Source organism: Bubalus bubalis, chromosome 8 (genome assembly GCF_019923935.1).
Source record: "Bubalus bubalis isolate 160015118507 breed Murrah chromosome 8, NDDB_SH_1, whole genome shotgun sequence".
Lineage (NCBI taxonomy): Eukaryota > Metazoa > Chordata > Mammalia > Artiodactyla > Bovidae > Bubalus > Bubalus bubalis.
In genome coordinates, this window is record NC_059164.1 from 104036649 (window position 1) to 104061472 (window position 24824).

At 41.7% G+C, this 24824-nt stretch overlaps 1 protein-coding gene and 1 pseudogene across 4 annotated transcripts in view; both read left to right on the forward strand.

The window, feature by feature from the left end:
- The window catches only part of LOC102405946, a 31066-nt pseudogene extending 27637 nt beyond the window's left edge, over positions 1-3429 (forward strand).
- The window catches only part of TMEM178B (transmembrane protein 178B), a 415633-nt gene that overhangs the window by 272877 nt on the left and 117932 nt on the right, over positions 1-24824 (forward strand). The window lies entirely within an intron of this gene.

Below are 24824 nucleotides of genomic sequence, written 5' to 3' on the forward strand. Positions count from 1 at the left end.
CTGGCATTCCCCAGATCCAGCTGGGGCCTATTGTTGGACTTACTGGCAGCCACAGAATCTAAGGCCAGATTGGTGCCAGGGCTGCTGACCTTCCCGCAGCTGCCCGGCTCAGACTCAGTCTTCTTATAGTTCACAGCTGTGATGGGAAGACTTCCTTAAGCTTCTGTGCTCTAGCTTGTCCTTTAGAGACAACTGTGGGGTCAGCTGCCCAAGCTCTGGACTCCTGTCTCATCCTCTGAGTGTCTGTGGTCTGGGCCTGGGACTCCTAAGCCTCTCTGAAAGTGAATCAATGAAAGTGAAAGTGTTAGTTGCTCAGCCATGTCCGATTCTTTGCGACCCCATGGACTGTAGCCTGCCAGGCTCCTCTGCCCATGGAATTCTCTAGGCAAGAATACTGGAGTAGGTTGTCATTTCCTTCTCCAGGGGAATCTTCCCAACTTACTACAATTCAGACGGTCTCATCCTCTGCAGTAGGAAAAAGTAGAGTTAGCGTCTAAGCCACCGCCACCACACCAAGTCTGAAACTACTGTGTATATTTGCCCCTCACAGATCTAAAGTTCTGTTCTCTGATGTTAACGCGTAGGTGACATTACCTAATAATGAACACATCAACAGCTACAGAAGTTGGATTATCTCATCGATCTTCTGTGCTGTAAAGTTCTGTAAATCCCATTTCACAGACCAGGACGCTGAGGCCAGAGTGGTTGAGTCACTTGTCTGTGGCCAGAGTTGGAGGCACTCACTGCTCTCAGGTGTCTTTGACTTCATGTTCCAATGCAGAGCTTGGCCCTTTAGACACCAAGCTTCAGATGGTGTTTTAAGGGATCCAACTTCTATCGAATTCCACTCTGCAATGAAGAGTTATGAAGTTTCATTTTAGAAATTGTTTTTGATTTTGAAAAAAAAAATTTAATGTGATTTTAAAACTTCTTTGAAGTCCTGGATTTTTTAAGTCTTAGTCTTAGAAGGTAGGCTGAAGTATAAGACCAGTAAAGATGTATTGGGTTGGCTAAAATGTTCGTCCGGCTTTAAATAAAAATATAAGACACATTTTTCTTTTTTTTTTTTTTCCATTTTCACTAAGAACTGTATTGAATAACGTTTATTAACCAAATGAACTTTTTGGCATTCACAATCTCTGGGAATGCCCAGAGATTCACATATCAGTTTGAAAACCACTGGACTGGGTAAAGATGGTGAAACATGGGGCATGAGAAGGCCTGGGTCAGCCAGTGGCTCTGCCACCTGCTGTGAGACCTGGTGCAAGTCAGCAAGCTCCTCAGGACAGGACTCAGTTGCCTTGGTTATAAAGTCACAGAAACAGACACGAGTCCTCCCATGTCTGTGACTGTGACCCTGATTAATGAACTTGAGCTAATGGCTAAAAAAAATTAAAAATAGGTTTTACTTTTATGAAGTGATCAAGTGTGAAAGTCGCTTAGTCGTGTCTAGCTCTTTGCAACCCCATGGACTACACAGTTCATGGAATTCTCCAGGCCAGAATACTGGAGTGGGTAGTCTTTCCCTTCTCCAGGGGATCTTCCCAATCCAGGGATCGAACTCAGGTCTCCCACATTGCAGGCAGATTCTTCACCAGCTGAACCACGAGGGAGCTAGTCATAATTAGTACGTTACATACAACTGTGTTATGAAAAAGAGTTTGGAGAGAAATTATGTCCTAAAGTGAAAGGTCTCAAACACACTGTCACTGACATTAGTACTATTTTAGGGTCCCCTTTCCCCACACTTTTCCCGTTTATGGATAGAAGACAGCTATATTTTAACCCAACCCTGGTCAAATTGGCACAAGTTCATTATCAGTAGTACCTGAATGAATAGCAGGTTACTTATCAAAAGCCCCCACTTTTACAAATACTTTTACAGCGGAGGTTGATAATTCTGCGATAAAAATCTTTGAATCCGAATGTCAGTGGTTTGAGCAGTAAAGATTTTTCAGAGATTCTGGAGAAGTAGGGTGTTGCCTTCCACCTTAATTCTGTTTCCTGTCCTTACTTTTCCAGTGTGTGGCCTCTTTCTTTGACAAACTACAGGGGAGATGACACTGTTGCAGTGAGTGATAGAGTTGTCTCGGTGTAAGCCATGGTGCAGGCATCAGGGCCATGTTAGCCTTTTACATAAAGTTAAGTTTTGGGAGATCTTGTCCAAATCCACACTAGGTAATGGTTTGGTACAGACGGTTAGTGTTGCATAGAAAATGGTGACCCAGTGTGTCCAGGAAATTCATATTTATCTTATAAAGAAAAAAACCTGAAAAGATTGGCTTAAATATTAAGTCAAATTATAAAGGATTATTTAAAATACCTTTATTGATTATTTTATAGTAACTACCACTTTTACCATGAGAATAGGCCTTTTTAAACTTTAAGGGGGGTGGTTGGCGCTGCAGACGCGAGCCAGGACCCTTCGTGCCTTTTCCACCGCTGTGTCTCCTGTCACTGGCGCTCCGAGACTAAGCCCGCCCACAACAGAAAGAACCTCCAAACATGAAAGGGCGCCGAGAAGAAAGGCACTACCTCCCAGGACAGAGAAAATGTCTGTTGACCAGGACTGGCCTAGTGTTTACCCTGTTGCAGCTCCATTTAAACCCTCCGCAGTACCTCTTCCTGTTCGAATGGGTTATCCAGTAAAATGGGGAGTGCCCATGGCTAAGGAGGGAAATCTGGAACTTCTAAAGATTCCCAATTTTCTGCATTTGACTCCTGTAGCAATTAAAAAGCACTGTGAGGCTCTTAAAGATTTTTGCACTGAGTGGCCAGCTGCATTAGACAGTGATGAGAAATGTGAGAAGCATTTTCCAATTGAAATTGACACAGCTGATTATATTTCATCAGGACCATCTATTCGAAACCCCAAAGCGCGAGTAGTGACCTTACGGGTTAAACTTTCCAGTTTGAATTTAGATGATCATGCAAAGAAGAAACTTATTAAACTAGTGGGAGATTGATACTGCAAGAGCACAGATGTGCTTACCATCAAGACAGACAGGTGCCCTTTAAAGAGACAGAATTATGATTATGCAATGTATCTACTAACAGTTTTATACCATGAGTCTTGGAAAACTGAAGAGTGGGAGAAAAAGAAGACTGAAGCAGATATGGAAGAATATGTATGGAAAGACAGCACCTCAGAAAAAAACATTCTGGAAACCCTTTTCCAAATTAAAGCTGCTGAGAAAAATACAGAATTAAGTAAAGAAGAGCTCCTTAGTACTAAAGAAGTTGAAGATTACAAAAATTCTGTTGTTAGTCTTAAGAATGAGGGGGACAATGAGAATACCCTTTCTCAGTACAAAGAATCAGTGAAGAGACTATTCCAGAATACAGAAAGGACACCCCAAACTCAGCAATTTAAACAAGATGAAGAGACAGAGGAATAGCCAGCAGATAAAGGAACAGGATAAATGCCCACCAAACCAAACAAAAGAGGAAGAGATAGGGAATCTATCTGATAAAGAATTCCGAATAATGATAGTGAAATTGATCCAAAATCTTGAAATTAAAATGGAATCACAGATAAATAGCCTGGAGGCAAGGATTGAGAAGATGCAAGAAAGGTTTAACAAGGACTTAGAAGAAATAAAAAAGAGTCAGTATATAATGAATAATGCAATAAGTGAAATTAAAAAACACTCTGGAGGCAACAAATAGTAGAATAACAGAGGCAGAAGATAGGATTAGTGAATTAGAAGATAGAATGGTAGAAATAAATGAATCAGAGAGGATAAAAGAAAAACGAATTAAAAGAAATGAGGACAATCTCAGAGACCTCCAGGACAATATTAAACGCTACAACATTCGAATCATAGGGGTCTCAGAAGAAGAAGACAAAAAGAAAGACCATGAGAAAATACTTGAGGAGATAATAGTTGAAAACTTCCCTAAAATGGGGAAGGAAATAATCACCCAAGTCCAAGAAACCCAGAGAGTCCCAAACAGGATAAACCCAAGGCGAAACACCCCAAGGCACATATTAATCAAATTAACAAAGATCAAACACAAAGAACAAATATTAAAAGCAGCAAGGGAAAAACAACAAATAACACACAAGGGAATACCCATAAGGATAACAGCTGATCTTTCAATAGAAACTCTTCAAGCCAGGAGGGAATGGCAAGACATACTTGAAATGATGAAAGAAAATAACCTACAGCCCAGATTATTGTACCCAGCAAGGATCTCATTCAAGTATGAAGGAGAAATCAAAAGCTTTTCAGACAAGCAAAAGCTGAGAGAATTCTGCACCACCAAACCAGCTCTCCAACAAATACTAAAGGATATTCTCTAGACAGGAAACACAAAAACGGTGTATAAATTCGAACCCAAAACAATAAAGTAAATGGCAACGGGATCATACTTAACAGTAATTACCTTAAACGTAAATGGGTTGAATGCCCCAACCAAAAGACAAAGACTGGCTGAATGGATACAAAAACAAGACCCCTACATATGTTGTCTACAAGAGACCCACCTCAAAACAGGGGACGCATACAGACTGAAAGTGAAGGGCTGAAAAAAGATTTTCCATGCAAATAGGGACCAAAAGAAAGCAGGAGTAGCAATACTCATATCAGATAAAATAGACTTTAAAACAAAGACTGTGAAAAGAGACAAAGATGGTCACTACATAATGATCAAAGGATCAATCCAAGAAGAAGATATAACAATTATAAATATATGCACCCAACACGGGAGCACCGCAGTACGTAAGACAAATGCTAACAAGTACGAAAGGGGAAATTAACAATAACACAATAATAGTGGGAGACTTTAATACCCCACTCACACCTATGGATAGATCAACTAAACAGAAAATTAACAAGGAAACACAAACTTTAAACGATACAATAGACCAGTTAGACCTAATTGATATCTATAGGACATTTTATCCCCAAACAATGAATTTCACCTTTTTCTCAAGCGCACATGGAACCTTCTCCAGGATAGATCACATCCTGGGCCATAAAGCTAGCCTTGGTAAATTCAAAAAAATAGAAATCATTCCAAGCATCTTTTCTGACCACAATGCAGTAAGATTAGATCTCAATTACAAGAGAAAAACTATTAAAAATTCCAACACGCTGCTGAATAACCAACAAATCACAGAAGAAATCAAAAAAGAAATCAAAATTTGCATAGAAACGAATGAAAATGAAAACACAACAACCCAAAACCTGTGGGACACGGTAAAAGCAGTCCTAAGGGGAAAGTTCATAGCAATACAGGCACACCTCAAGAAACAAGAAAAAAGTCAATAAATAACCTAACTCTACACCTAAAGCAACTAGAAAAGGAAGAAATGAAGAACCCCAGGGTTAGTAGAAGGAAAGAAATCTTAAAACTTAGAGCAGAAATAAATGCAAAAGAAACAAAAGAGATCATAGCAAAAATCAACAAAACCAAAAGCTGGTTTTTTGAAAGGATAAATAAAATTGACAAACCATTAGCCAGACTCATCAAGAAACAAAGGGAGAAGAATCAAATCAATAAAATTAGAAATGAAAATGGAGAGATCACAACAGACAACACGGAAATACAAAGGATCATAAAAGACTACTATCAACAATTATATGCCAATAAAATGGACAACGTGGAAGAAATGGACAAATTCTTAGAAAAGTACAACTTTCCAAAACTCGATCAGGAAGAAATAGAAAATCTTAACAGACCCATCACAAGCACAGAAATTGAAACTGTAATCAAAAATCTTCCAGCAAACAAAAGCCCAGGTCCAGATGGTTTCACAGCTGAATTCTACCAAAAATTTAGAGAAGAGCTAACACCTATCCTGCTCAAACTCTTCCAGAAAATTGCAGAGGATGGTAAACTTCCAAACTCATTCTATGAGGCCACCATCACCCTAATACCAAAACCTGACAAAGATCCCACAAAAAAAAGAAAACTACAGGCCAATATCACTGATGAACATAGATGCAAAAATCCTTAACAAAATTCTAGCAATCAGAATCCAACAACACATTAAAAAGATCATACACCATGACCAAGTGGGCTTTATCCCAGGGATGCAAGGATTCTTCAATAGCTGCAAATCAATCAATGTAATACATCACATTAACAAATTGAAAACTAAAAACCATATGATTATCTCAATAGATGCAGAGAAAGCCTTTGACAAAATTCAACATCCATTTATGATCAAAACTCTCCAGAAAGCAGGAATAGAAGGAACATACCTCAACATAATAAAAGCTATATATGACAAACCCACAGCAAACATTATCCTCAATGGTGAAAAACTGAAAGCATTTCCTCTAAAATCAGGAACAAGACAAGGGTGCCCACTTTCACCATTCCTATTCAACATAGTTTTGGAAGTTTTGGCCACAGCAATCAGAGCAGAAAAAGAAATAAAAGGAATCCAAATTGGAAAAGAAGAAGTAAAGCTCTCACTGTTTGCAGATGACATGATCCTCTACATAGAAAACCCTAAAGACTCCACCAGAAAATTACTAGAACTAATCAATGACTATAGTAAAGTTGCAGGATATAAAATCAACACACAGAAATCCCTTGCATTCCTATACACTAATAATGAGAAAACAGAAAGAGAAATTAAGGAAACAATTCCATTCACCATTGCAACGGAAAGAATAAAATACTTAGGAATATATCTACCTAAAGAAACTAAAGACCTATATATAGAAAACTATAAAACACTGGTGAAAGAAATCAAAGAGGACGCTAACAGATGGAGAAATATACCATGTTCATGGATTGGAAGAATCAATATAGTGAAAATGAGTATACTACCCAAAGCAATCTATAGATTCAATGCAATCCCTATCAAGCTACCAACAGCATTCTTCACAGAGCTAGAACAAATAATTTCACAATTTGTATGGAAATACAAAAAACCTCAAATAGCCAAAGCCATCTTGAGAAAGAAGAATGGAACTGGAGGAATCAACCTACCTGACTTCAGGCTCTACTACAAAGCCACAGTTATCAAGACAGTATGGTACTGGCACGAAGACAGAAATATAGATCAATGGAACAAAATAGAAAGCCCAGAGATAAATCCACGCACCTATGGACACCTTATCTTTGACAAAGGAGGCAAGAATATACAATGGATTAAAGACAATCTCTTTAACAAGTGGTGCTGGGAAATCTGGTCAACCACTGTAAAAGAATGAAACTAGAACACTTTCTAACACCATACACAAAAATAAACTCAAAATGGATTAAAGATCTCAACGTAAGACCAGAAACTATAAAACTCCTAGAGGAGAACATAGGCAAAACACTCTCTGACATACATCACAGCAGGATCCTCTATGACCCACCTCCCTGAATATTGGAAATAAAAGCAAAAATAAACAAATGGGACCTAATTAACCTTAAAAGCTTCTGCACATCAAAGGAAACTATTAGCAAGGTGAAAAGACAGCCTTCAGAATGGGAGAAAATAATAGCAAATGAAGCAACTGACAAACAACTAATCTCGAGAATATACAAGCAACTCCTACAGCTCAACTCCAGAAAAATAAATGACCCAATCAAAAAATGGTCCAAAGAACTAAATAGACATTTCTCCAAAGAAGACATACAGATGGCTAACAAACACATGAAAAGATGCTCAACATCACTCATTATCAAAGAAATGCAAATCAAAACCACTATGAGGTACCATTTCACACCAGTCAGAATGGCTGCGATCCAAAAGTCTACAAGTAATAAATGCTGGAGAGGGTGTGGAGAAAAGGGAACCCTCTTCCACTGTTGGTGGGAATGCCAACTAGTACAGCCACTATGGAGAACAGTGTGGAGATTCCTTAAAAAACTGGAAATAGAACTGCCTTATCCAGCAATCCCACTGCTGGGCATACACACTGAGGAAACCAGAAGGGAAAGAGACACGTGTACCCCAATGTTCATCTCAGCACTGTTTATAATAGCCAGGACATGGAAGCAACCTAGATGTCCATCAGCAGATGAATGGATAAGAAAGCAGTGGTACATATACATAATGGAGTATTACTCAGCCATTAAAAAGAATACATTTGAATCAGTTCTAATGAGGTGGATGAAACTGGAGCCTATTATACAGAGTGAAGTAAGCCAGAAAGAAAAACACCAATACAGTATCCTAACGCATATATATGGAATTTAGAAAGATGGTAACAATAACCCTGTGTATGAGACAGCAAAAGAGACACTGATGTATAGAACAGTCTTATGGACTCTGTGAGAGAGGGAGAGGGTGGGAAGATTTGGGAGAATGGCATTGAAACATGTAAAATATCATGTATGAAACGAGTTGCCAGTCCAGGTTCGATGCACGATGCTGGATGCTTGGGGTTGGTGCACTGGGACGACCCAGAGGGATAGGATGGGGAGGGAGGAGGGAGGAGGGTTCGGGATGGGGAACACATGTATACCTGTGGCGGATTCATTTTGATATTTGGCAAAACTAATACAATTATGTAAAGTTTTAAAAATAAAATAAAATTAAAAAAAAATAAATAAACTTTAAGGGGGCTGTTAGCCAAATGAGGCTTGGAATTTGGGCATCTTATCACCAAGTGGTGAGTGATGGTAAGCTCACTTTGCTTTGTTACATGTGGTCCAGATCTTACCCACTTCTTTAGTCAAAAGTAACTCTTCACAAAAATAGGTGATATGGAAAACAGTAAATCATGCTGTAGAAAATCAGGTAGAAAAATACTAAAATATACAGGCTTAGGACAATTTGGCATCCTTTTTAACAGTTCTTTGATGTTAACAATTCTAAAAGACACATGTGTCCCAGTGTTCATTGTAGCACTATTTACAATAGCCAGGACATGGAAGAAACCTAGATGTCCATCGACAGATGCATGGGTAAAGAAGATGTGGTACATATATACAATGGAATATCACTCAGCTATAAAAAGGAGGGATTTGAGTCAGTTCTAGTGAGTGGATGAACCTAGAGCCAATTAAACAGAGTGGAGTAAGTCAGAAAGAGAAAAACAAATACCATATATTAATGCATATATATGGAATCTAGAAAAATGGTACTGATGAACCTATTTGCAGGGTAAGAATGGAGATGCAGACATAGAGAATGGACTTGCAGACCCAGTGAGGGAGGGAGAGAGTGGGACGAATGGAGAAAGTAGCGGTAATATATATATATATATATATATATATACACACACTAGCATGTGTAAAGTGGATGGTGGCTGAGAGGTTGCTTATAACACAGGCAGCTTCACAGTCTGGTGCCCTGTGATGACCTAGAGGGTGAAATGGGGGAGGGGAGGGAGTCTCAAGAGGGAGGTGATATGTGTATATTATGACCGGAAACCAATGCAATGTTGTAAACATTAAAAACCAAAAAAATGTACAGATGAAAAAAAAAACAAAAACAATTCTTGGGTGTTATCCATCAGCCCTGGTATTATCACTGTAGTTTCTCCTTTACTAATTTATCTAGAATATCACCTGAAGAGCAGTTCTTCTTGGGACGGTACCCATCTCCAGGACTTAATACCAGCTTTATGTAAGTGTGCTTGTTAATTAGCACCTTTTGAGTGGAAATCCCATGTGACTCTCTGCATCTCCTCCCTGTCCTCACTCCAGCCACCCCAGATATAGGCTGTGACTATCTCTTGTGTACACATACATGGATAGAATCACATTTTTAAAATTAGAAAATAAATTTCCATTAGAAAGTAGATTCCTCAGAAGGAAAAGGGAGGTGTTTCCTGCTCCATTAGGAATCTTCCAGACCAGGTCTGCCTGGGTTTTCTGTGAAATTTAAATATAGGATGGCAGAGAGTCATGCTCTTCCGAGTAGATTCTGAAGTTAGGATGTCAAGTAAAAACCCCTCCGTGGAGACTCCTTTGGGTGATGCCATGTGGCAGGTCAGCACGCAGTCTCCCAGGTGTCCAGCAGAGTCTGGTTTCCCTTTAGCCCAGAGAGAGACAGATGTTTGCTCAGCCGAACATCAGATGCCACAGTTGGTTTGTGTTGAGAAGCCACACTGCGCAAAAACACTTCTCATTAAGGACCAGCATCACACACTCCGCACAGCGAGATGCTCCTATCTGAGAGAGCCGTGGTGACGGGATGTGGCTCCAGGGCCAGCAGGCTTCCAGCTCTGGTCCAGCTCAGCCCCTTGTGCCCTTTGCACAGAGTCTTGGCATATGCACCAGCTGTTTCTCACTCTCCATCGCTTCTCTGCCTTCTCCTCTCTCCCCTCCTTGTCCCCCTCCCCTACTCCACCACCCACCCCCACCGCCAGCAGCGAAATGTGGAAATGTGCGTATAACCCCAAGACTGAATGCCCTGACAATCTTGTCTTGTCACTGTTGTTACCCAGGAAAGACAATTTCACAAACAGCCTCTGTCATAAAACCTTTCAAAATGTAATTTCCAAAGGTCCCCATCTAATTAACCGCAGAAGGTTTAAGAACAATATTTACACGAGTTGGAAGAGAAAAGGATTTTTTAAGAGACCTAGACACATTTAGCAATAAGCCGCATATTCTGGTGCATCCTCTGAAATTTTTATTATACTAACCAGGTCTTTTCATTGTGTTTTGTTTTGTTCCTAGTGTTCGCTAAAGTCTTGGCTTTTGCTCTAGTGAGTTGTTTTATTTCTTTATTTTTGAAATTTGTTTCTAAGTGTCTAAAACCTTTGTTTGTTTATCTTGGGCTGTGCTGGGTCTCCGTTGCTGTGAGGACTTCTCTTGTTGCGGAGCACGGGCTCTGGGATAGAAGCCTGGCTTTGGTGGCCTTTAGTTGTTGCAGCTCTGGGCTCTAGAGCACAGGCTCAGCAGTTGTAGCACCCAGGCTTAGTTGCTCTGAAGCATGTGGGACCCTTCCTGGATCAGGAATCGAACCCGTGTCTCCTTCCTTAGGAGGCTTCTTAGCCACTGAGCCACCGGAGAGGGCTTCCCTGGTGGCTCAGCTGGTAAAAAATCCACCTGCAATGCGGGAGACCTGGGTTCGATCCCTGGGTGAGCTACCAGGGAAGCCCTCTAGATTTTGAAGTTGTTTTGTTTCACATAAGAATAAGATGACAGAACCAGTGAATCAAAACATCTTCTGAAATAAACCCAAATTGTGTAAAGGTCTTCTAAAAGCACATCTGAAGGGAGGGTGTACATTACATTTGTCACGTCTGTCAAATGGGTGTTGTCTTTTCTGGGGACAGGCAGGACAGTGAGGAGGCTGTAAACGAATGGCTTTCTGACTAGGGAGTCAGATTTCTGGAACTTCAGAAAGGGTCTCTGGGCCATCCTGGCAAACTGTCATTTTGGTAGGGAGCAGCCTGAAATTAGTTAATCTAATTTAGACTGTGAGAAAAATGCAGCCATTTCAGAGAAAGTGTGGATAATTTCAGGGTGAAAGCAAATTCTAACTGACAAGAATATCTCCAGCCTAGTTAAGCTAATGAAACCTTAACTAGGTTATGATGAAATCAGAAAATGAGAGTTTGAAATGGACATGGGAAGAAAAGGAGCAATTTCAGATAATGTGTCTTACTCTGGATGGAAGACTGATTTTTGTCTGGAAAAGAATAGCTTTAGCCTAGTTAAGAGAATGAAACATTAACTGGGTTACAAAGCCATCAGAGCATGCATGAGCAGAACTGACACCTAGAGACTTGTCAGAATCCTGTTAAAAGAGTGACCCATGGAGTTCCTGACAGGGGACAGGGACAGGGTACCACTGATGAATGGACCACGCCTCGTCCCCACGTGACTGACCCACAGGCAAAGAAGAAAGGTCTGCAGATAGTTATTTGAATATATTTTGTAAGTTTTCCCACCAAATTCTTCACTTTATTTCATAGCTAATGTTGTTATTGGTTCATAGATAATAAACAATTTAGCTTTTATTTATAAACTGGAAGTGTTTTGTATTTTTTTAAGTATTTCTGACTTATATTTTCTCTTTATCTATCTTGCTCAAATTTTTAGATTGCAAAAACCACATATTTTTAAGAGTATTCATAGGGCTTGTCTCACCTTCTCTTTGGTGAACCCACCTATCTCTGGCTAGAACAAGTAACTGATAATGTTCGTCGCTCAGTCGTGTCCAACTCTTTGCGATCCTGTGGACTGTAGCCCACCAGTCTCCTCTGTCAATGGAATTCTCCAGGCAAGAAAGCCAGAGTGGGTTGCCATTCCCTTCTCCAGAGGATCTTCCAGATCTAGGGATTGAACCCGGGTCTCCTGCATTGCTGGTGGATTCTTTGCTGTCTGAGCCACCAGGGATGGATTTTCCTAAAAGCAGACCTCTCACAGGAGAAGCTGAACAGGGAAAGGACCAAGACACACATTAGATCAGGCTCCAGAAAAACTCAGATGGGCAAGGTCACATTCAGACATTGAACATACATGTTCGGAACTGTGTTCTCGGCATTGCATGAGGCAATGATAATGAGCAAAACAGGCAAAGGTCCCGCCCTTGTGGGGCTTAAATTCCAGTGATGAGAGACAGGCAATAAACAAAACAAGTAAGTCAATTATCTGCTGTCAGAAGGTGTACATTGCTATGAAACAAAGAAAAAATACAGCAGGGTGAGAGTCAGGAGTGCTGGGTGTCGGGGTGGGGCACAATGTGGTGTGAAGCCTTGATCATGGCCTGAGTCAGTAGCCACTATTCTCAGATCCATGCATAAGAATTAATCTACCATCCACCCATCCATTTGTCCATCCATGCAGTAAGACTAATTTGATACCTGGCACTGTTCTGGGCATGAAGATACAGAGATGAGTAAGACATGGTTCCTACCTTCAAGATGTCACAGTGAAAAAACAGCTAAGACCAGAAGACCAGTGATTACGCAACTACACTTTGCCTCTGAGTAACTTCATTCAGGCTCTGCTGGGATCCTTCATCAGTGAGGCCTTTTTTGGTCATCTCACCTAAAATGCCTTTCTATTCCCTGACTGTGCATTATTTTACTTTATGGTGCATATCACTCCTGGCATTGTTATTATTTGTGTTTTAGTCTCTCCCACTAGAATGCAGGCTCTGAAAGGAGACATGTTGTTTTGTTCATTGCTGTATCCTTATTGTTGTTGTTGTTCAGTCACTAAGTCATGTCTGATTCTTTGCGACACCGTGAACTGAGGCACGCCAGGCTTCCCTGTCCTTCACCATCTCCTGGAGTTTGCTCAAACTCGTGTCCATTGAGTTGGTGACGCCATCAACCATCTCATCCCGTGTTGTCCCCTTCTGCCCCTGCCTTCAATCTTTCCCAGCATCAGGGTCTTTTCCAGTGAGTCAGCTCTTCACATCAAGTGGCCAAAGTATTGGAGCTTCAGCTTCAGCATCAGTCTTTGCCCAGCTTAATTTAGAAGACACTTAATAAGATTTGTTGAATGAATGAATAAATCAGTAAATCCTATAGAAGAGGGATACATTAAGTATGGAGTTGCTGACCCTGTATCTCCTAATAAAGTAGTGAGTAGAAAAAGCAATATTAACATAAGATCCCCTGGAAACAGTATAAGGAACGATTAAAAATAATATTATAGTAAGAAAATGTAAGATATTTCTTACTAGGTTAAAATTTTTTAAATTATGAAATATTTCAGACAAACAGAAGAGTGCATAAAATATCCATATACATCATTTACATGGGGTTTTGTTTTATTTTTCTGACACACACATGCACATGCATACACCCTTATACATCCTTGAAGGTTTTATAATGCTTCGGGCCTAAGATTCAAAATAGCAATGCTTGCTAACAAATACCCGCTGCTCACTTGAAAACTATAAAGGTCTTGTCCATCCCTCAAAGAACTTCCCCTACCCCCAACAGTGGTGAAACCCTACCTGGGTACTCCTACAACATATGACCTGTGTACCCTCTGGAATCCTTCTGAGCAAACCTTATAACCATGTGGACAATGGATGATGTGGTATACACTGGGGTTGCTGTTAGTGGTGGGTCAGCCATGACTCTGCATCTCTGGAAGTGGTCTCCAGAGCAGTTGGAGCACCAGTTTCCTTCAAAGTAGGGAGCCAAGGAAAACTGTCTCTTTCCTTTTACAAAAACAGTCTATCCATACCTTTTGCTATAAGTAATTCCCAAACTCAAGTGGCTTAAAGCAACAGTTATTTGTTTAACTCAGAAGTTTTTGAGTTGGCAATGTGGGCTGGGCTCAGCTGGGCAGTTCTTCTGGTCTCCAGGAGCTCACTCAGGTATCTGCAGTTGGTTGAGGTTGACTGATGACTCAACTTGAATGGCTGGTCCAGCATGGCCTCAAATGGAATAGCTGGTCTGTATTCCTGTTGATTTCCCACCCTCCAACAGGCCAGCCTATGCTTGTTCAAGTGGTGGCCATGCAGGGTTCTGAGAGAAAGCAGCAGTGTACAAGTGCAAAGTCACTTCTGCTGGATTCTCTTGCACAAAATAAGCCACAAAGATCCAGTCTGGATTGCAAGACGGATGTGGAAACAAACTTCACTCCTAGATGTCATTTTTTTTTTTCAATCTGAAAATGTTCCTGATTTCATGACCTTTTGGAATACCTCCTACCTTTAGATCCCTGAACTAGGCACTCAGCTGATATGTCCCACCTTTGAGGTGCCACTACAGAGGCAAATAAGAAACTTGAGAACAACAGAACTCATGGAAATGCTCCAGGATGGATATGAGAAAAGAAAACCAAGGATGGATACGATACAACCTTGTTCTTGAGGCATGCACAGTTGTTTCCAGATTGCTTAGTGTTGTTTCCCGTAGCTCACTCTCCCTGTGGATTTAAGCACAAAGTCCTGGGGATCTCACTTTGACTTGCCTCCTGGAGGCATCTCTTCTACCACCACCTCAATTCAGTTCTCTTCATCTGTTGCCATGACTACAGCACAACCTTCTCACTAGTCTCCCTGCCTCAATTCCTCCTTCTCTGCCAGGCTTGGCTAGGGCTACACTACTGCCAGAATGTCTTCTAACATGAACATTTGGTCATGTCACTCCCCTGTAAGTAGTCTTCTGTGGATCGCCCCCAGCCTAAAGGCTTGTAGCTGAAGAGTCTTCTGTGCCATGCAAGACCCTTTCTGAGCTGGCATTCCATCTCTCCACCATCTCACATTTTATTCTTGAGCAAAGCCAAACCATTGTTACTTTTGTGAATATACTAGTCTTTCTCAAATCTTTTGCCTGGCATATGCTGTTCCCTATGACAAGAACAACCTCTCTCCTGCTTGACTGCCTAAAGATTTTGACTTCCTTTGAGGGCAGGTTATTCTTAGAAAGATACCTACATTTTTTAGACACTATATAAGAAATTCAAAGCAGATGCTATTGCTGCTGTCTCTGACTTCAGGCTTCTATTCCTCCTTCAACTGTATGCCCCACTGCTCCTCCCTGTTGGAATCATACTGTGTGGCTTTGTCTCTCCTCATTACTATTTTGTTTACTATCTGAAACATTTAGGGCAGCACCCCATTCTTTTCAACTTTTTAAAATCCAGCAATTAGCAGTTAATAAATATTAATTAAACAAATGAAGTCAAGACAGAAAGGAGTGAAAATATTAAGTTCATTTAAATTTCATCGATGGACAGGCAGCAAGGTATTGTATACTGCTCCCTGGCCTTGATGCCAGAAGTTGTTGCTATATTACTTCACAGCCAGTTGACCTTGAGGAAGTCTGATTCCTTCTTAGAAGTCTCCATTTCCTCATTAGTTAAATAAGAATAAACCTACCATTTACCTCATGGTGTTAAGACAGTGAAGTGAGAGAATGAAATGTGAGCATAGAGTTATTAGCAAAACTGAGAACTAGCCCTAATCCTTAAGCGGGTTTTGAGGAGTCTTTCCCTACTGCTTTGCTCCACAGTTTATGATCCATGACTTGTAAATCTCTAGTAGGTAATAGCAGTATATATGCTTTGAGTATTAATATATGTTATACTTTGGATTTAATACTATATTCTAAACTCTGTAGTTTTTGTTTTCTTGTTTATAATAAGCTATGAGAAGCCCAAAGCTATAATAAGCTATCCTCAAAGAGCATTAAAGAATTCATGGTATCACAGAAATAGGCTAAAGTCAGTGGAAATGTTTTGGTGCTATGATATTTATGTTATACATAGTCAGTCCTCTTCCACTTCCTGCCATGACCCTAGAACCTCAAGTTTGCTATGCCATTCAGTTCTGGTAAAATAATGAAGCAAACTTCTAATCCCTGTATAGTCCAAGAAAATGAGATGTTTAGTGGGGTGGGGGGGGCAGAGAAAGAGAGAGAGAGAGAGTGTGTGTGTGTGTGTGTGTAAGTAGGGGGAGAGGGAATCCATAAGTGCATACATAAATGCTTAAGAGTTAAATTATTTTCATTTATGGGTTTTTAAAAAATATTTTTTGTATCCCCTACTTACCTATTCACCCAATTCTCTCCATTATTGACCTCCAAAACCAAATCTTTTTAAGCCTTTAGGGGCTTACTGTGGCAAGTCATCTGTATGTCCCACTCTCTCCACCAAGTTTCACTTAAATGGTTTCTGTGGTTCCCACTTGGGCACCCCCTTCCATTACATTTCTACATCCTTTATTTATTTCTGAGCCATTGCCATTTGCCTCACCTCCTTCTGAAACATTTCTCTGAGTTTCTCCCTCTTTCACCACTTTGGGATTCCAGGTCTTCTTCTTTCTTCAATCTTCCTGTGAACTGATCATTAATATCCTTAATGGTTTAAGAGATTCTAGCTGCTCTCTATTTGAGATTTTTTTTTTACTGTTTAACTTGTTGTTTTGCTTAGAGAAAAACAAAGTTATTCATGTTAATGAAAATAAATTCATTAAAAAGCAGCCAGACCAAGTAAACAGCCTCCTCAACAAAACTCTGCTGCTGTGATGAAAGGGTGGGAGGGTTGAAGGATTGTCCCTTGGGAAGGCAGAGAGAGCACCAGGGTGAATACTGATCATTTCTCAGGGCTATCTCCAGTTTTATTGGAGAGAATCAAATGTTCTTGCTAATTATTGTCAGGGATTTGGCTGCTATTCAGACTCAGTGACTAACTCAGGAAATAAAGGGAGTCAAAGAGATGGACAGTCTGAGGACAAAAACATAACTACCTCCAAACAGACTGTGAGCCTTAAGGATTGGGGCCCCCAGGGACCCCTGACACTATCTTCCTCCGTTATGCATCTGACATGAATTGAGAGAGATCCAGAGCGGATGAAGGCCACTGATTCTCTTAAAGAGGGAAAGAAACTATGGTAAATATTTTAAGATCTTTTTATTCTTGAGTGGGGCAGAGTGAGTATGTACTGGATAGGAAGGGCAAAGTGGAGCCAAGCAAACTTAGATAGACTTTCTACTTGGGTTTGCAGTTGCCATAGAATCGAGGCTGTGGGGGAGGAGCACACTGGACTGAGCTGTCCAAGGTGCTGACTTGCCTCTGTGTAAAGTAACTGCTGGACATTGATCTTATCTTCCAGAGATTCTGCCTAAGAACTTAACTACTTTGAATTTTGCTACCCATGGCACTATGACCATACCCCTTTGCTCCTTTCAACTTTGTCTCTGGGTCCTAAAATCACCCTCTACCTTCTTCCCTGCAAATATGATATTTTGTAATTCATAAAATACACCTTAAATCAACAACTACAGCATGATTTTTTAGGGCTCTGTCTCTGACACTGGGATCTATAATGAAATAGAGATATGCAATCATTGTAGGTTGTATTGTAATTTGTTTTAATTGTGTATGGAGGAAAGCAAAAAATCCGATTCATTAAAACAAGGGCAGATTCTTAAAGAAGGGGAGAAATAGTATAATATTGGCTCATACCCAGCTGTCTCCAACTTTATCTTCTGCATCCAATGATGTCTTCAAATGAAAGTTCTATTGTCTTCCCTAATGTCAGCCTTAAAGGTTAAGTGCCTCCAGCCCTCCTCTCTTAGGAGCTGCTTATGGCTAAAATTGACAAGTTTGTTCAAACTCTTTTTGAATCCTTTCGTATTTCCAGTCAGTACAATCTACTGAAATAATGAGCTACACATCTTTATAAGACTTGTTGTAAACTTGCCTTTTTTGGTCCTAAACTCACTGTACTCATGTTTCTTCTGCTTCCATCCCACCCATCTTCATGTATATAGACATGTGTTGTAAGTTAGTTTATCTCCACTATTCATCTCATGGTAAGCATTGGTCATATCATTTCTCAGCCCTTGCTGTTATGACAACATCCTTAGCTTTGGGTTTCCAAAGCCCAGGGAGCTTTTGGGAGAAATCCAAGGGGTTTATGAACTGTATGGGGAAAATTGCATCTTTATTTCCACTAACATCTAATTGAAATTCAGGATTTTATTCCATTACAAATACCACTAATAATTATCATAGATATTTTTATATTATGCACAGGTTTGTAAGAGTTTCCTGCATCTTTTTCCAGTAAGCTTAAATCTTTTCTCCCCATACCAGTTTGGTGTCATCTTTGAGACACACTTAGGTCCTTTCTCCTAAACATTGTCTTTAAAGATGCTAAAGAGCACTGGCCTGGTGCTTATCTTTGAGAAACCAGGCTCTTCATATTTTGCTTCTCTACTCACAGATATTTTTTCAAATACTTTGTTTCCTAAACAACTCTATCTATGAAACCCATCCATCCCTGTCTCCTCAATTCCATCACAATTCATTCAATAAACTGGAAAGGCATTGAGTGGAGAAACTTTTATTGATGATCAAGAAATTCTGCTCCGCTTTGGATTCTTTCTTCTTTTCTCAAAAATTCTACAAGTAGGTAGGAATGTTTTCTCTTTTTTGAACATGTTGCTTTCTTATTAATAAGAATGCTTAGATTTTTCTGCTGCTACTGCTGCTGCTGCTAAGTCGTGTCCAACTCTGTGCGACCCCACAGCCCACCAGGCTCCCCCGTCCCTGGGATTCTCCAGGCAAGAACACTGGAGTGGGTTGCCATTTCCTTCTCCAATGCATGAAAGTGAAAAGTGAAAAGTGAAAGTGAAGTCGCTCGGTTGTGTCGGACTCTTCGCGACCCCATGAACTGCAGCCTACCAGGCTCCTCCATCCATGGGATTCTCCAGGCAAGAGTACTGGAGTGGGGTGCCATTGCCTTCTCCGAATCTTGCACTAGTATCTTTTTAAAAAGCTTTCTCACTCGGTTTTTACTGATGCTCTGTTTTCTTTCTGCCTTTCCAGGGCACATCTGGTCTTAGTGAGATGCACATACCAGTTCTGCCTCAGGGTACAGCCCACCAGCTTAGTGTCCTTGTAGCTGACTCTGGCATAATTAACACACTTGCTGGTATTGGCAGAATTTTGTATTGAGCTTCTGTTTATCATTTTCTTATTGTAACTGCCGTGTTCTTATCCAGCCTCTCAGATTCTCTCTGTTTCAACCTGCACTCCAGTCTCTCCTAATTGACCCATTATCATTAAGTCGATTGTTAGCTTATTCTATCCATAATGACTATAAACAATTGTGGTGATAACCTATTCTTAGGAGGGCTACAAAAACAATTTAGCTCCCAGTGGCTCATGTCTTCTTATTATAGACTCCATCAGCCGTTTCTTCAGAGCCAGGGTGGAGTTCTTATGAAGAGGGGGTGCGTTTTTAGGAAAGCAGCCTTTAGAACTGGTGGCCATTTATATGAGTGGGTTACATACTGTGGCCAATTTTATTCTTGAATTCCCTCAGAATTCTCAGGTCCATGCCACCTCATATAATTAACCTATTTATCTTGTAAATTTAGGTTGTGACATCCTTTTCTCATAGAAGAGCCATGCGACCATCTCTTACCTGCTCACAGAACCCAGACTCTGTTCACGTAAGGATAAGGAGGGGAAGGTAGTTCCTCTGAGAGCCTTGGAGGATGGATCTTGACTGATATACAGCCAGTCATGACAGTCTCATTCTGCTCTGACAGACACTGCCTTGACAGCTTCTCCTGCATCTAGGGGTGTCTATGGGACCGTTATGGCTAATAAGAGGAAAGGGGAAGTCTTCTGGGGGCTTCTGGCAAGGATTTTGAGTCCAAATAAAACATGAGATCCTTGTGAGAGGCAAGGCGTTTTTACTCTGCCCCTTCCTTTTTGCTTGGCACGCAAGCACGCAGGCATAATGTCTGCAGTGGCTGTAACTGTCTTACAAGCATGATGGAACGGTCAAGAAAAACACAGAATGCTGACCCAGCATCCTAACATTTTTGAGCCCTTGCACTAAACTCTGTAGCGGCTCACTTCCAGAACTAGTGTTGTGTAGAATAATCGAACGACTTCAACTTCTCATCATTCAGATATTCTGTTGCTTGCAGCCAAATGCATTCTTAACTAATTTGGGCTGAAACACAGTGTTTTGACTGCTTTTTCCATCCAGGATGTAGGTTAGGTTCTGGGTTTTAGATGTAGTTATAAGTAAGAATCAAACATTTTAGAGGACATTTGGAAGCAAAACATCATCTAATCCTCCTCGGTGGAAGGAAAAAAAAAAAAAGGACAATTTGGTAATGCTTTGAGTTCCAAGGGAAAGACAGCAAGGAGAACATTGATCACTGTGGGCAATTTGGCCCCCCCAAAAAAAGCCTCAAAGAAGGGGAACAATGAGTGAAGCTTCTCTAGGCAGAGAGGAGAGAAGAGAAGGTTAGAGAGTCATTAAACCAGGAGGGACGTGATGCCTGCTGTGGACACGGTCCCAGGTAGTGTGCCAAAATAAGAGTCCCTTTGAAGGGAGAGAATATGGAATAGGGGTCTTGACACTACCTAGATCCATGGCACTGCCCTGCCACTGGCTGGTCACATGACCTGGCATCCCCTTTTCTCCTCACTGCTCTCCCTGGGTTGTGGCAGTGTTTGGCACCACGAGGTCATTTGTCTCCACCATCTCTCTAGGTTTTAAGGTAAGGAAGGAGGGAGCAGAAGAACAACCTGTCACAGTGCCAAGTGACTCGGAGAAGGTAGAGCCCTCCCTTGGTATCTGCTAAGGTTGGTTCCAGGACCTCCTGCAGATATCACAAACTGATGGGCATTCATGTCCCTTAGTCTGCCCACTGAACCTGTGGATTCTGCATCCATGGGTTCCACCAACCCAGTCTGTAGTTGGTTGGATCCGCAGATGCAGGACCCTTGGATAGCAAGGGCTAACTGTACTGGAAAACCAGTTCTGTGTTTGAAATGAAAGAATCTTCCATTTCTCTATGTCCATGCTACGTTTGGGGGAGAGGTAAACAAGAATAGTTGGAACTGATCTTGCAAGACTGTCTCAGAGGTGATTCGATTAGATGCGTGTTATTTGACCTACCCACTTCAGGTGTTTAAAAAAAAATAGTTGTTAACATTTAATAATCAAGAGACTTTGCATAAAAACTCATGTTTCTTATCTCGAAACATGTAGACACCTTGGCAACACGAGGCCTCCATTTCTGCATGCCATTCGGGCGGGAGCAGGGTCACCTTTGTCCCATCACGTGTTTCCCAGTTTGAGGCTGTCACCTTCTCTTTATTGTCTACATGACACCGAGGCTGGGGGTTACTTTATCATCACCCTCCCCATGCTCTTCTTTTTCATAATAGAGACTGTCTCTCTCAAGAGTGGGGAAACAAAAGAATAGAGGGAGTAGGCTGCGTGTTTCTCACACCCAGCCTACTTCATCATTAAAATTAGCAGCCTACCAACACCTGTAGGCCTTTGAATTTGCAAACCAACTATAACTGTAGTGCAGACCACGAATGGAAACTTGTCTTTGTGACACTTTCACACTCATCCTTCTTGGAAAAAGGGAGGTGAGGAGGTTGATTATTCTTACAAGACGAAGCATCTTTAGTGCATGGCAATGGCTAAATTAATTCAGCTTTCTAGACCCTTTTGCTGCAAGGCAGCTAGTCTGACAAATGCCATAGCTAATTAGTGTGCCAAGTCGCAGGAGGGAACCTGCTATCTGGCGATCACAATAGTGCTTTTCAATAGGCCCTACAAATGAAGACATAACATTCAATCTTGGCCTGGGTGGCAGCGGTGGGACCTTTATTTTGCCATGGAGGGGGGCATTCCCACTAGGGCCATTTGCTGGGACAAAAATCTCATAGGACACAGTAGGCATGCTAAAATGGACCTTTCTGGCTTTGAAATGTACAGACAAGTTGCTTGCAGCTGATTGTCTCTTGGGCTCCAGGATAAGATACTGTCCCCTTGGCATCTGTGAAACTGCTGGTTCCCTCTTTGATTGTTTCCTAAATGTGAAAGCTTAACACATGTACCGCATTTTAAAAGACCTGTTAATTTGCCAGACTATTAACTTGTCCACTAAAAGAGCTCCACAGATTGGGGAGGTCTAGGTTATTTTATGATCAAAGTGTCCATCTAAGAACCCACGAGGACCCTGCACATGGGCAGTTGGCTCTCAGGATTGGGGAGTGCTCTGTTGGATGTTTGGTACTTTGAGGTCAGTCTTGTAGCTTTGTTGACTTTCTGGCTTCTGGACTGGGCTGAGGGTCTGCCTTCTGGACCTCAGTGAGCAATTGGGATGGCATCTGTGCATTCCCCACCTCCGCTGGGCAGAGCTGCTTTGAGCAGTTTGAAAGTTACAGGAGGTGGGCAGGAAATCACCCACGCTGTACCCTTCCCTCTCCGAGCCACCAGCAAATGCTCAGCGGACAGCTCTTGCCATCCAGAGCAGGCAGCTAGCTGGCTGGCCATCTGGAGAAACCCTGGTGAAGTCAGACCCGCAGCAGACAAAGAGATGTTTTTTGAGTAGACAGAGCAAGGGGCTGGGAAGGCAAAAGCCCAGCTTTGGGGACAGAGCAGACCATGAGGCCCCATGCCCGCGAGCTCTGGAGAACTGACAGGGCAGAACATTCAGGGGAGACAAAACCGTGGCAAAAGTCTCCAGGGCCTAAAACAGAGTAGCTCATTAATGCTAGAAGAGTGAGCAGACCTTAAGATGACTCAGACTACCGTGACTCATGAATGGGGCTAGTGTGACACCCTCAGGGGTTGCCTTTGCGGGCTTAGTAAACAGCTAGGAATTCCTTTAATCTTGACATCGAGAGCCAGATTATTTAGAGCCACATGCATCACTCGTGATTCTCCTCCCTGTGTCTGCTTTGACATCTTTTGGCTGGCTAGTTACTCAAGATATAGTAATCCAGTCCATGAAGAGCCTCCATGCATGGCCTTGGATGACCCTCCAAGTGACCCCTGGGAGGTGCCAGGAGGGTTTCAATTTTGAAGGGAGGGAAACTGAAGACCAGCGGAGTGATGGGCCAAGGTCAGGCCAATAAGTGGGAGTCCAGGACTTGCACCCGACTCTGATAGCAGGGCTGTTTCCTCGGTTCAAGGCTGCATGTTTCCCCAAGATGAGCTTCTTTACCTGTCAGTTTTCTCTCCTCTCTCTCCTTTATGTGCAGGGGTGGGCAAAAGAGATTTCTGTGGAAATTGGATCTCTTTTGTGCTCCTCTGAATAAAGATAAGCCCGGGGTGAAAAGCGGTCTCAGCAGTGGTCAATTTCCCTGTGGCCTTTAAAGGATAAAGAGGCTCTATGAACTGCCTTCACACCCTCTGAATGTCTATTTATGTTTTCATCACCCATGAACGGATCCCAACTATTTGTGGGTCTAGTTATAGCTTTATGTCTTAAGGAGTTAATGGATTTATGCTTTCTGCGTGTAACAAATGTGACTGCTTTAACTTGTCTTCTAACTAATTCCTTCTAATCTTACTTTGCAGGGTGAGCAAACCCCCTTTCCTTTCCTAAAATAATTTCTAAGAGACAGCCCCCTTGGTACAGTTAGGGAGTCATTCGTTTTTGCTGTACTTCTGGGCTATGCCCACTTGAAAAGCAAATACCTTTCCGGTAAGCACCCGTTAAGAAAGTGGGCCCGGATCTCCTAAAGAAAGTCGTTCAGCAATCGCCAGCCAGCTTTTTGCCTGCTATAGCTTCTTGCGCCTCTTCCCTTGTGCCTACTCAAGATTTTCATTTTGTGCAGCTCCTCAGAGCTCCTTCCTATCTGCTAGACTGGATGCTTCTCACTTGGAATCAATTTTTGCTCAAATAAAATCTTAAAAATTAAATAACTGGGCCTGGGATCACATCCTACAAAGTCTACTTTACAGACAAGGCAGGTGACCCAAGAGAGGAAGCGGGCGGGATGCAGGAAACGCGGTACCGTGAGAGAGATGTAACAGGCCACTGGCATTTGGCGCCTGTGTGGTGATCCTGGGAGGCTGAGGGTAACATACTCTGCCCTTTTTAGCCTCAGCCCCGTGATGCCACGCGAGGATGTAGGATACGTGTTGCCAGATCTTCTGCTTTTTCCAATAAAAGCTGGGAATCAAGATTTGAAGGTAATGTCTCCTGACATTTGCATGTCATAACTCATTAAAAAATCTTTTTTCACATTGTGGACTAAACAAAACACATCTGTGACCCAGGGATGGTGCCAAGGACCAACCTGGGAAGACTGGAGCCCCTCTCTCAGAATGCCCATCTCCGCTTCCTTCTCTGATATGGCCTTTCTGCATTTTCTCAGTAAAACCCTGCATCAGTGCAGCTTTGAGAACCCTCACTCTTTCCCCCCAGACTGTTGGCTTCAAATCCCAGCTGTAGACATTCTGGGTTCCACTTGGCCCTCGTGATGTGAATTAAAGATGAAGTCGGGATATGACCTTGGCAAAGAGGAAGGACAGTTTCTTCATCTGTAAACAGAGGCAGTTAAGTTGGAGGCCCCATTGGAGCTCCGATCTAATGGAAGGGTATTGGGGCTTTTTGGATTAAGGCTCTTGAATTTATTCAGATACTGCCTGCTTCACATCTGTATTAGTCAGGCAGATTTCCTTAACCTCGTGAGTTCTACTTATAAAATGGGGATAA